Below are 14,135 nucleotides of genomic sequence, written 5' to 3' on the forward strand. Positions count from 1 at the left end.
CATCAATCGAGCTCTCCTCTCATGTCAAATCTTGGACTCTTTATAGGCACCACATAATAGGTCTCAGGTGAAATGACCCACCCACAAATCAGCAACCATACAGGCTCTGCAAATCACAAAACACAACAAACAGGTCCCACACGGGACCTAACATAACAATTTCTATAATAAAGAACTTAAAGTAACATAATAGAGAGAAAAGGAAACGAGAGGAAATAAATGTTAATGAGGAATATTAAACTATTATGCTATAAAAGGGCTTACATTTAATATATTTACACTTATGGATATATGATTTCTGATAAATAACAAGATGCTTATATATGAGAAATATTCACTATAAAATTCATTCAAATTCTTATATTTGTAATTAAATATTTATTATTTTGTGTAAAACCCCAAACAGTATGTCTATAATATGAAGAGAAATCATCAAAAACATATGTTGGATAATTAATGAATTCACATTAATCCAAAACGATTGAACAAAAGGACATTTATGAGTGAGCGACACTGATAAACATACAGTATATTAGTTTATAAAATATAACAGCTTTCTGAGAAAATTGCTTGATAGGATCAAATCTGTGAATAATTTTATGACTTTTACATTAATTATTAAGGAACATTTCTGGGGGATCAAATATTAAAAGTAAGACATACAAATTGAGTATCTAAATAGGTTATTCAGCTGATTACAGTAAAGGGTCTGAATGAAACTTTTGAACACAATCATTTTATTAATCAACAACAGTAACAGGAGACAGAAAAAAGGTTATTTGCAGTAACATAATGTCACTCAGGTTGATACAAATGTAGTGATGATACATAAATAATCAGAATGAAGAGATCAATAGATGAATGAATACACTAATAGTGGTTCTCAAACTTTTTCACAAAGTTCCCCCTCAGAAATAAATTGTCTCTCCAAGTACCACCATAATGACCGGTATTGAAATAAAGTATCGTAGTTAGCCAAATTAAGCAGCTATAGCACTGCACAGTTCGAAAACGAGACATATTCTAATTTATAGAAATTTTAATTAATTTTGAAATGTATGTTGCATGTACATATGACATATTTGTAAAACTTTTTGAACTCTAAACATTACCTTGTCTGTCGATCAACCCGTATTTCTAAGAGGATGTCAAGCAGACAAAACATTGCTGCACTCTGATACAAGATTTATTCATGGAGAAATTAAAAAGCACTGCAGTGTTTGGGTGTTCTGTGTTTGTCTGAGATAATTAGTCTAGTGAAATTATATTCCATACAAAATATGAGGCTGATCAGTCGGTTCTTGTCATGTGACTCGCGGTGCGGCATTCGGAAAAGATGTTTTTAACTGTGTACACCTGGAATACGTAAGTGCATCGTGCTGCAGTTCTTACTCATTTTGCTAGCCTGTGGGTTAAATCTTGCCATTCAAGTGACCTACAGTAGACACTCCAGTTAACAAGGAGAATACGGTCATCTTTCAAAATAAAAGATTTATTAAAATTAATGATCATTCAGACTCGGAATTAAAATAATTAAGGATTTTTTGTGCGGCCCGGTACTAATTGATCTATAGGCTGGTGCCGGTCTGTGGCCTGAGGGTTGGGGACCACTGCTCTAGCGTGTATCTGCTTTGCAAGCACCACGCACCTCTTTCTCTAGTTCTGCAGGTTGCAATGTCCTGAATTTCGGTTGCCAATCTTAAGCCAATTGTAATGTGTTTTGGATCAATTTAGAATTTCCCCAACCAGCGCAGAGCCCGGGGGACCAGAGTGAGTGCTCCGACTTGGCCACCCCTAGTCCCATCCAAAAATTAATTCAAATGATCTCTGTCTCTCTCTTACACAGACACGCACAAAACACTCGATGAGGATTTCAGACACACTTGTTCTCTCAGAGACAGAAGTTGAGATGGAGGATTAATGTGATAAGAGGAAGAGACTCCAGAGCATCTCACTGCTACTGACTGATCCTGTAGACTGATCTCTCGTCAGTCTTGCAGACGTCAGCACAGTTTCACTGATGATCCAGAATAAACCCAAAACCCAGGGCAGAGCGGCTCAGTGAATGTGGTTTGGACTGAGTGGATGAGGCTCATTGTGTCTCTGTAGATGTTGTAGAAGATCAGAGTTCCTGCACTGTGATCCACAAACACTCCTATTCTACTGCTGAGCGGCTTCACTGGGAGAACAGTGTGTGTGTTATTGTGCCAGAATGTGAATCTGGAGGAATCACAGATCAAACTCCAGGACTGAGCATTAGATCCAAACACACACTCATCACCTGTTCCCTTCCTCCTGATGCTCTTATATGACACTGATATTTCCACATCATCTCCACTCCAGTCAGTCTCCCAGTAACAGCGTCCACACACACTCTCTCTGCACAACACCTGAGCGTAATCATCAAATCTGTCTGGATGATCAGGATACGGCTGATCCTCTCTCACACGCTTCACCTCTCTGTTCTCCTCAGACAGAATGAGACGAGTGTGTGCTGTGTTTGGATCCAGTGTGAGGAAACAGACATCTGAACACAAGAACACACACATTTATAACCACAGCTGTTTGTATGTATGTGTGTGTGTGTGTGTGTGTGTGTGTGTGTGTGTGTGTGTGTAGTCGTACATTTGCGTGGTCCTGCTGTAATCCTTGTCTCTCCTTCATGATCCAGACTGCAAACACACACAGATTGTCATTCAGTCAGTAAACAAACATCAGCTTATAACACACACACACACACACACACACACACACACACACACACACACACACACACACACAATGATTGTGATCAAACATCAGTCATTATGCAGATTCAGTACAATATTACTGTATTTTCACAACAACAGTTAATGGTCACTATTGAAGCTGATAGTGTGTGTGTGTGTGTGTGTGTGTGTGTGTGTGTGTTATATACTTTAGATCTTGAAAATGCAGATAAATAAATGCTTTTTAAGCTTTTAGAAAACTATATTTTTCTCAGTTTTTTGCAATAAATGTTACATTTTTCATGAATCCTTCCTGCATTTAAGTGTGTATAAAACACAAACAGATGATTAAGAAACAGATTAAACAGTTTTATTGTTGTCTGAAAGCAGGGTGGTTCTTTAGTTTAATATATAATATTAAGTCAGATATCCTAGTCAATATTATTCAGAGCGCTGTCACATTTAGGTGAAAATACAAAAAACAAATAAAAGAGTTAAGAGCATTCAGTGTTACCACATTAGATATGTTTCCATCCAAAAATATGAATGAACTTTATGCGTAAAACTGGATTATCGCATGAAAGATGTGCGAATAAAGCAGCGTTTATCTCTAACGAGTCAAAGAGAACAAAATCACCACTTTCTGATTAACTGGCGCCAAATATCAACAGTAAAAACTGAATTAACTGCAGCAGGAGAAGCTGCGTCAATCTGTTCTTCATCTAATAAATGACTTGCGCCTCAGAAGGCAATCCTGATCCGCAGTGAACGTGCGGTGGCGTTTGAAGTGTCAGACGCGGAGCAGAGGAGACCACTCTTGATTCTGGAGGTCATTAAGAATATAATAACACTAATACTGAGATGGTTTTGGTGTTTTAGAATGACCAAAACAACAGTTCAGATGTTCTGCAGTGTGCTCAGCCTGATGGTTTATCCATTCACACACATTTTCATCATCACATGATCTCTTATAACAGAATCACATCACCTTTTTTAATGCGCATACTGAAAATTTGTGCTGTAAAAGTGTTTCCATCGCTGTTTATGCGCATCTTTTCTTATATATTAAAAAAGTTTATCCTACTCCATTATCAGCATAAGTTTTCAAAATGTATGCACATCGTGGCGTTTCCATCAACCGGATTTTTATGTGCATATCCAAAATGCGCATAATAATAGGTGGATGGATAGCTATAGCTATTGACAGAATCTGATGTTGTCAAGCTTATGTTTCCTCTTTAATATTAAGAGACTCACATTAGCTTTAGTAGGCGACCAATATTGTCCCTCATTGATGGTAAAATAAGCATCCTTTCAGCAAAGCCTGATAATTCAGTTAGTCTGAAGCAGGATACACTGAACTGAGGCCAGTTTACTTATTAAAACACTCTGAACTCACTGAGAGTGAGATGGAGAAAATGAAAGCACACAAGCACTGAGGTAAAATCAGATGCTCAAGCATCACCCCTATAATAATGACTTATGTTTAAATTGAGCAGTTTTATGACAGAGGTTTGTGATATAACAGCAGAGCATTCATTACATCCTTATTTTCTGTTGATAGAAATACTTTCCTCCGCTCACATTCTGGTGAGGACATACAGAAGATCCAGCTTGTAGACTAGAACAATCCTGTCTATGAAGAGCAAATCATTCACTATCAACTCATGTAAAGAGAGGGGGACACATTAATATTATTAAACTGAAGCTCCTCTTATTCTGAACAGATATCATTATTTTCTGTAATAGTTGTGAATATTTATCTGGTAATTCTGCAGCTCATAGATCCTGCTCCACTGACAGAAGCTGCCTTTTTATTTTTCACAGGATTATAATGAATGTGCACCAGTACAGAGCGGCTTTCACCACACAATATGACTCAGATCAGAAGAGTATTGCACAAGTAGTGTTGGAGCCATTTTATGGGTTGCAATTTTCTTTCACGCCACTAGAGGCTGTAAATGGTATTTATGCTCTCCTCACGTGGAGCTGAGGAGTGTAGAAGAAGGTCAAACAAATTTTTTTACCGTCATGGCTGTGAGAACGGGTTTATATTTGTTTTGATGTTACCTTTTTAATTTTGACAAAATGGACAATAAATGGATTGGAATATCCAACTTTATTTGCAAAGGTATGGACGTTTCACTTATTATTAACCCGTTCAAGCAACAACGCGTCAGAACCAACGACCAACATATATGCATCTACAAGTAGATTTAAGAAAGCCAGGATTTCAGAAAAGTACAGCTTAACCGGCTTTAGGAACCACTGGTCAGTTTCACTTACTTTGGGAAACGCTGGGTCAAGTAAACACTACAAACAACATTAAAAATGAGACCAAAACAGCTGCTTTGAAAGCCTTACACACACACACACACACACACACACACACACACACACACATTTCTGACCTGATATTGTATATATATGTATAGAAGAAGTTTCACACTGCTCAACTAAAATGCTGAAACTGCACAGTGTTAATATGAGATATAACAATGTGTGAACTGCCCCCAGTGCACTGAATATTTTAACAGGCTTTGATTAATATCTGGGACTCAAAGAGGAGTGAGTATCAAGTATCTGTATTCACAATAAATCTTCAAAAAAGGCCAGTGATGCTCCACATACTTGAGTTTGTCCAGTGTGTAGTTTGGATCCTCCGTTGTTCAGAGAGCAGCTTGACTCCTGAATCTCCTGGATGATTGTAGCTCAGATCCAGCTCTCTCAGGTGTGAGGGGTTTGAAGTCAGAGCTGAAGACAGAAAACCACAGCCTTCCTCTGTCACCATACAGCCAGACAATCTACAAACACAGCAATAGTCCACATCACACAGTTGGACAATCACACATCTCTTTGTGTTGTGAAGATGCTGACTGCTGTTTCTGCTCAGGTCAACAGCAGTGATGAACACACACATACACACACACACACACACACACACACTCACACACACACACACATCCTGATTAGCTCTCCTTATTGATCAAGCCCTGAGATCTCAAATTGAGTTTTAATGAGGTTCGACTCCAAGTCAAGACAGAGTGCAAAGAGATTTGATCTCAAGTTATAGACTAAATACGACTAAATTGAGAATTAAGAATTTGGAAACTAATTTCTTCAATCTTCAACGTTTTACTTTTGTAAAGAATCCACTGAATAATTTAGAAGGATAATAATCCAAAAGATCATTTTCAACAGAAAGTTGTGGACATTTAGAAAATGGAAGTGACGTTACATGTGACATTGCAGTTTAACACACTTCAGTAGAATCTGACGCTCCCTAAATCTGTGAATATCAGATATGTTACAATGTCATACCATTACATTACATTATAACTAATGCTAACTCTTATGTTTGGGATGAAACATGCTAAGAGTTAACGTTAGCTAGCTCCAGCTTAACATTACCTGTATTAGTTCTGCCTTAGCAGCCAGGTGTCTGAAGGAATAGAACAATGTCACATATGTTTCTGAATGAAAAAAGATTAATGCACACTTGTACACTTCAACCCTTTCACACGTGAGTTTAGTTCTCAAGTTCCCATGACAATGCATCAAGTTCATCATGTGACCCTCCAGCCCCCATGATCTATCTATATATATCGTATTTTGTTTCTTTTTTGCCTTTTTCTGTAAAAATTGACAAATGTTTTATTTATATTGTGAAATATAAATGAATATATTTATTTCTTTTACTGACAATACACCGAGTCTATATTTGTTAACCCAATATGTAACTATATTTTTGTAGTCACTGTTGAGTGGAGAATCATTTACCTCAGTGTCTCCAGTTTACAGTGTTGACTCTTCAGTCCATCAGAGAGAAGCTTCACTCCTGAATCCTGCAGGTCATTGTTACTCAGGTCCCAGCTCTCTCAGGACACAGTTTGAGGATTGTAGAGCTGAAGACAAACTCTCACAGCACCGAACAGTGAGATTACAGCCCTGTAGTCTGTGTAGAGAACAAACACAATATTTAGGTGGTCATCTGAGACCTCATTGATCAACAATGCTTACTCACAAAAACTATGTGTATACAAGCTTTCACCCTTATGGTCAGATGTACTAACACCAAACTGAACATGAGTATGTGTGTTCCTCCACACTAACTTCATGAGTGGTGAATGCAGATTTCTTGTGTTTTTGTCTAATGATCTCTCTATATTGCTCTGAGGCATGTTTATATCTCCTGCAGCGTCTCATGTCAGATAAACAGCACAGTGACAGACAAGAATGAGAAATACTACAGTAAGAACTTATGCTTATTTGATGTATTTGTTGTGGAGTTAATTAAAGCCTTTCTGGAGCAAGGTGTCACACACAATGTTGGTACAAAGTTTTGGTGGATCTCAGAATTGCAGAGATTTGGATCCTATTTTAATGCCAGGAAATTTAAAATAAGAGACTGACTTGTGTTTCTATGACCCTAATATGACTGTACACACACTATACTACACACAGATCTGTTCAAACTGCTTACAACAGATGATTTTCATCATAGGTGCCCTTTAAAGGGAGAGTTCAACATTTACCCAAACATTAGCCTCAAGGAGTTCCAAACCTTTATTCTGTTGAACACAAAAGACTTTTAAGATGAAACCATTAGCCTTTGACCTTCATAAGTCAATGATTACAGGTTTTCATCTTTCATCAAAAATTTTTATTTCATGTTCAACAGAAGAAAGAAACTTCCAGAAAGGTTTATAACCACTCGAGGGTGAGTAAATGAGTAAATTTATAGTGTTGGGTAAACTATACCTAACACAACCACTGCCAATACATTAATCTGGAGATAATTAAAAAACAATCTGAAATATTAAATATTAAACAATTATTCACACTATTTTGAAGTGCTGACAATAACAATGCTGTACACGTTCATTAACATGATCAATTGTATTATTTAATATCAGCAAATGTCTATTTCTTAAATGAAAACAAAACAGACTTTGACTTACTGAGCTCTTTTGGAGGATTTGATGACTGCTGATAGTCTGATGAGACACTCGTCTGATCTCTGGAATTTCTGAAGCTCAAACTCCTCCAGCTCCTCCTCTGAGTTCAACAACACAAAGACCAGAGCAGACCACTGGGCAGGTGAAAGGCCAGCAGATGACAGACTTCCTCTACTAAGGTAAAACTGAATCTCTTTCAGCAGAGTTTGATCATTCAGTTCATTCAGACAGTAGAACAGATTGATGGATCTCTCTGGAGACAGATTTCCTTCAAGTTTCTGCTTGATGTATGCAATTATTTCCTCTTTGCTCTGGCCTCTGTCATCCTGCTGTGTCAACAGGCCTCGTAAGAGTTGTCGATTGGACTGGAGTGACAGACCGAGAAGGAAGCGAAGGTAAAGGTCCAGATGTCCATTCTCACTTTCCAGAGCCTTGTCCACTGCAGTCTTCAGCAAATCAATCATACATTTAGTTTTGCTTTTCTTTCTAAAAATAGGTAAAGGTTTCTTGTTGATGTCTAGAAACAGATGCTTATAAAGGGCTGCAATGAACTCCTGAATGCTCAGGTGAAGAAAGCAGTACATGGTACCAAGAATGATTCCCGTCTCCTCCTTAAAGATCTGGGTACACATGCCCGAGTACACCGATGCCTTATAGACGTCAATGCCACAGTCTTTCAGATCGCTCTCATAGAAGATCACATTGTTTCTTTCCAGCTGCTGGAAGGCCAGTTTCCCCAGTGAAAGGATGAGGTTTGGATCCCAGGAGACATCTGGTGTGATTTCTCCATCATACTTTCTTCTGCTCTGCTGGATCTGAAAGCGGAGAAAGTGTGTGTACATCTGTGTCAGAGTCTTGGGAGATTCCTGAAGTGTTTCAGCATTAGCCCTGTGTTTCAGTTCAGTATTTCTGTTCTCCTTCAAAATGTTCTGGAGAACAGTGGCTGAAACCCAGCAGAAGACTGGGATGTGGCACATAATAAAGAGACTCTTTGACTGTTTAATGTGATCAATGATTTCTCCGGCCTGATTCTGATCTGTGAGTCTCTTTCTGAAGTACTCCTCCTTTTGGGCATCATTGAATCCTCGTATCTCTGTCAGCCGGTCGATACAGTCAGCAGGAATCTTACTGGCAGCTGCTGGTCTGCTGGTGATCCAGATGAGAGCAGAAGGAAGCAGATTTCCCTTGATGAGGTTCGTCATGAGAACATCCAGAGAGACTGCTGAAGATACATCACGACACGTCTCATTACCAGCAAAGTTCAGAGGAAGACGACATTCATCCAATCCATCAAGGATGAACAGGACTTTGAATCGTGTGCTTCTTGTAAGGTTCAGTCCTTTAGTCTCTGGGAAAAACTGAGTTATGAGGTCTTTTAAACTTTGTCTTTCTTTCTCCTTTAAGTTCATCTCTCTGAATGGAAGAGGAAATATGAAGCTGATGTCTTGATTTTCTTTCCCTTCAGCCCAATCCAGAACAAACTTTTGCACAGAGACTGATTTCCCGATGCCAGCAACTCCTGTTGTCAGGACAGTTCTGATCTGCTCGTCTTGTTCAGGTGCTTCAAACAAATGTTTGCATTCAATCTTCATTTCTAGTGACTGATGATGTCTGGAAGCAACTTCAATCTGTCTGATCTCATGTTCAGTGTTGACCTGTTCACCTCGCACCCTGAGTGATATAGAGATCTGTGTAGATGTTATTCAGAAGTGTGGAGTCTCCTTGCTGAGCAATTCCTTCAAACACACTTTGATATTTCTTCTTCAGGCTACATTTAAGCTGGTTGATGAAGAACAGCTCATCTAAACACAGAAGCAAAGAAACAGAGAGTTTTAGTCTTGACTTTTCCTGCTATATTTGTAAGTGTCAGTCTGACAGATACCCATGAGTCTCTTACCCTGGAGAGTATCAGCAGCTTGATCTTGCTTCATCTCTCTCAGGAAGAAGAGTGTGAGATCAAGAGCTGCTTCTGTGATTCTGCTTCTGTTCTCATTAAACTCCTTTACAAACTCTTGTCTGTTTTCTTCTTGTAAGATTTTCTTAAACTTTTGCAGTTCTTTCTTCAGAAACTTGATCATTTCACTCTCAAGATTCTTTATTTCAAAAAAGAGAAGAACAATATTTCACAAAGACGTTCATTCACATACAGTAAATATATTATAATACATGTCTGTAAGTGCTCAATTCTGACTGGCTGTTAAACCTTTTATGGTGTTCTGTTTTTTCAGCTAAAATTATTCAGGCAGGCTTTGAGCACATTACATTCCATATCACTATGCTGAACAATTTCAGCCATTTCACAACGACAACAATCAAACCACATTAAAACATAGCAGAAGGCTTTGGATGAGACATGTAAAGAACAAGTCCTAGACACAGGAGCAGTTTGAGAATAAAACCTGACAAATGTCTGAATTACTACAACTACAGATGAGATGTTTGACAGATATAAGATCTTTTAATAAACATATTGTCTGTTATAATATGAATTTTAAATCATTTTACCCACCTGGAAGATCTTCGAGAGATCTGTGAAACTCTTTTGGCTTCTGTGAGTCTCGTCTCTTGAATCTGGTAACTCGTATTCAAAACTGTTAACAGATAAAACTACAGTAAAATATTTTAAGGCAAACAAATACAGATATATCTTAAAAACATTGAAAACAATAAATTTTCTGTGGTTCACATAATAAGGAGAGTCAGTCAGTCAGTACAGTGTACTTGTGCTATTGGGCCACTGCTGTGTCACATATTAAGTTAAGCTGAGAAATTACACACAAAGGTCATTGTTGTGTTAAGCTTCTAAAAGACTTCTTAAAAAGTAGCTTTGGATAGAAATATTTTATAAATATTTGATTTACTGTTTATTATTACATATACATTTTTAAGCCATGGTGCCTCGGGATTCCCCCAGAGGAGTTGGAGGAAGTGTCTGGGGAGAGAGAAGTCTGGGGTTCTCTCCTAAGACTGCTGCCCCCGGACAAGCAGATGAAAATAAATGAGATGAGAATTCCTATTGTTAAAGTTTTGTGATTGGTTTGTTTTGTTTTCTGGGTTTTGCTTTCGTTTTCTTAATAAGTGTTCAGTATAAACAGGTGTGGCTAATTTGATGTCGTATTGAAGGAGCTGCAAAGATGTGCTCTCGAGACTGCTTTGGAGAATCATTTCCATTTTGCTTAGCCACAGCTTATAATATTTTTGTTTATTTTGGAATTTGATCTTATATTATTTGTTGTTGTTTTGAACTTTATATATTATGTTAGACATTTAATTTACATAAGGGTTACATTGGTACCCCTTTACACTTTATTTTTATTATTTTTTTACCCCTTAAATATATTTTTCCCACTATTTGGTTTGATTCTCTTCATTTGTTGTGTGCCTGAACCGGCACGTAACACTATAAATAATCAAGCACATCCTCCATTATTTCTCAATTCTCAGGATCCCTTTACCACCCAACTCCACACTCGCAATCCAGATGTTGACCCCAGATCAGGCTAAACACAGAGCTCAGACATGCTCTGTGACACTACGTAAAATATCCTGGTTATGTCCATAACCCATGTTCCCCGAAAGAGAGACGTGTTGGAGACGTGTGACTAGAAGAGACACTATTGGGAGATCGCTAGATGACCAATCACTCTGAAGAGTAAGAAAACGAGCCAATGAATGCCTATGAGTTAGCAGAGTGTAGCTCTTCCAGGTGCTAGTAATAATTATAATGAGTGTATAACCAGCATGTGCAGGAGAGTGCTTCAGACGTTTAGTAGCTGAAGAAGCCAAACACTCAGCTGCTGTAGTGGAGGAGACACACATCTCTGTTCCTTCCTTCGGGAAACATGGTTTACAGACATAGCCAGGATGTTCCCCATCAGGTCGGGAACATCAATGTGTGCCTAGAGGGACACCATTGTGAGAGTGTATGGATGACACCACAGCAGCTAAGCCTGTTGTGCAATTGGTGTGAAGTTTACCGAGCACAAAACGTCACCAGAAGTGCAACCTTCCAAAGTCCCTATAGGTCCCCGGCACGCAGGTAAATAGAGGGGGCATACTGGACATCATACTGGGCCAGGCACCTGGCTCCTCCTAAGCAGAGCAGAGCAGAATAATTGCACACATCTTGTGAGTTTCCTCCCGACTGATCAGAATTATCCAGTAATCGGGAGGAAACTAGCTCCAACCAACGGTATAGAATAAGGTATTAGTTGTCACCCAGTTAGTGAGGCACAGTGTGCTAACACCGAAGAGGAGGCAAGGGCTTCTTCAGGACAATTCGTCAAGGAGGGGCTATGGTAAGGAGTGTAATTTTGGAAACTCAAGCCCGGTGGAACCATGAAGGCGCAACAAGCAAGACCTGCTCCACCCCCTCCCTAATCTTGCACAGTAGAGATGTGTAGATCAGCTGAAATGTCACTCGAATCTACAGCTTCATACTTATTATCCACCCTTCACCTGCCAGCACATATCATTTTATCAGATATATATCAGCACGCAATCGTCACTTTAATTCAAATTCTTTGTTTTAAGCATGATGATCAGCGTGGTCAGGGTGGATCATTCGTTATTAACAGCAGCTTATCTGCGCATCCCTTGCCAGGGACAACATGGAAGGGGTGTACTATATATCAAGGCAGAACAGGTCGACATATGCATCCACGTAACTTCCAGTGGTATTTTTGGCTGTCCTGATGAATTTAAGGACTTAAAGCTCTTGTCTGACTTTGACTTGACCGGCCTTTCGATTTAGCACATACATGATGTTTCAGATTTGAGGTAGCTACCGGTCTTGTGGCTTAAATAGAAAGCCGTTGCATAGACTATTACATATCCAGCACTTGATTCAACCTGGTTAACCTTTGCTGAAATGCTCTCACACAGCACTTTTTTTCTTTCCTTCCTTTTGTTTTGTTTTTAATTCTCCCTTTTTAAGTTTCTCTCGGATCGGTTTCACCTCCATTTTATGTCGGGTGGAGTTTATATTCTCCAAGAAGCTGGCACGGTTGAGCTTATGTGGGATATGAATGGTGTGCATCAATTTACAGCTTCATGACTCCAGGCTTCAGATGTGGGAACCATAGTATGCTAATAAGCATATTGTTGTGTTTAATAGAAGACTACTAGACATTCCAATAAAGATGGCTTGGCTAAAATAAGGTTCAATTTGGAATTTTAAATTGACGACTACACATGGCAAGTCTGTCCTAATTGATGTATTTGGTGACTTGTCTAGTGTTGGACTGTTTTTAGATGTCTATTAGATTTTTCAGTGACAGCCTAAATTTTGCCTTGTTTAAGCCAAGCCATCTTTGTTTAAGTCTTTTGGCAGAGAAGAAGCAGATGGCGAGTGAGTTGTGCTGACCATCCTTACTACATGTTTCTGTTCCAGCAGCGGTAGGAACTGGGGGAGAGTGAGAAGCACTGCCAACAGGCAATTGATATGCCAATGAGAGCCTCTGAAAATCTTCAGTGAGACCATTGTTATCCCTGTCAAACTGTATCAGACAGGGCAGCACCAACCCTTGGTAAGGTGCACTGTAATGGAGACAGAGGTCAGAAATCTGTTCGGCTGAGACAGGATCAGCTGCGGCATTGACCGCCGTGAAATAACCACCAGTGAGTCCTGAAGACCAAAGGCAAAATGAATTGCAAGCTGAGTGTGACCAAACAGATGAGTCACTACAGTAATCACTAGCCAGTGGAACGGCGGTGGAGTATATCTCGAGCCGCGGGAAGGACGCTCTCGGTGAGGAGCAGCCAGCGAGGATAGGCCTGGCAGAGTAGCAGTCTCCAAGCCTGCTGAAAGATGACTTGTTTTATTGCACTCAGCTGTTCTTTCACCACCGTGGACTCCTGTGTAGACAGTGTCGATAAATAGGCCTAGGATATTGGCAAGCCAAGAAAGCAAGCTTAGTCAGCGTGGCACATATCTACCAGTGGGTGGTGTTGACTGTGATAGACACATATAACCCACCCAGGGATCTCAGCTTAGCCCTCCAGGTGAAGGAGACAACCATCAGGGGAAAAGCTTTGTACCCTCTGGCCGCCTCATCATCGAGAAAGGTGAGGGCCGAAGCTCATGAGTACAGAGTGGAGAAAAACACCCTCCCTACCTGGTTGAGTCCCCTGTGTGCTCCTGGGAAGAAGGGGACGGGGGTCTGGGAGGATTTATCTCACATCAGCCCCTGCTCTAGTTGGTCCGACTGTGGTACTAGGGGTATCAGCCATCTCCAGCCCTACAGCCAAAGCACAGTCATCATGCTCGACTCTAGGTCCGTGATCGGAGGGTGGTAGAGAGCTTGCTCTGTCATATAAACATGACAGCTTGCCCTCTGATGCTGCAATGGACATCTGATCTCTGGAGTCAATGAGTGAAAGCTTGGGCATCCCGGGGGACACCAGAAATGCTCGAAGCTTGGATAGGGCATGCTGTGGAAGAGCAGGGGGTCCAGAAGCAATGGATAAG

At 39.8% G+C, this 14,135-nt stretch overlaps 1 pseudogene; it reads right to left on the reverse strand.

The window, feature by feature from the left end:
* Window positions 1-1,491: 1,491 nt before the first annotated feature.
* LOC130220531 (NLR family CARD domain-containing protein 3-like) lies at window positions 1,492-10,263 on the reverse strand (annotated as a pseudogene).
* Between the last annotated feature and the right edge of the window lie 3,872 nt (window positions 10,264-14,135).

The sequence above is a fragment of the Danio aesculapii genome, unplaced genomic scaffold (assembly GCF_903798145.1).
Source record: "Danio aesculapii unplaced genomic scaffold, fDanAes4.1, whole genome shotgun sequence".
NCBI classification, from domain to species: Eukaryota; Metazoa; Chordata; class Actinopteri; order Cypriniformes; family Danionidae; genus Danio; species Danio aesculapii.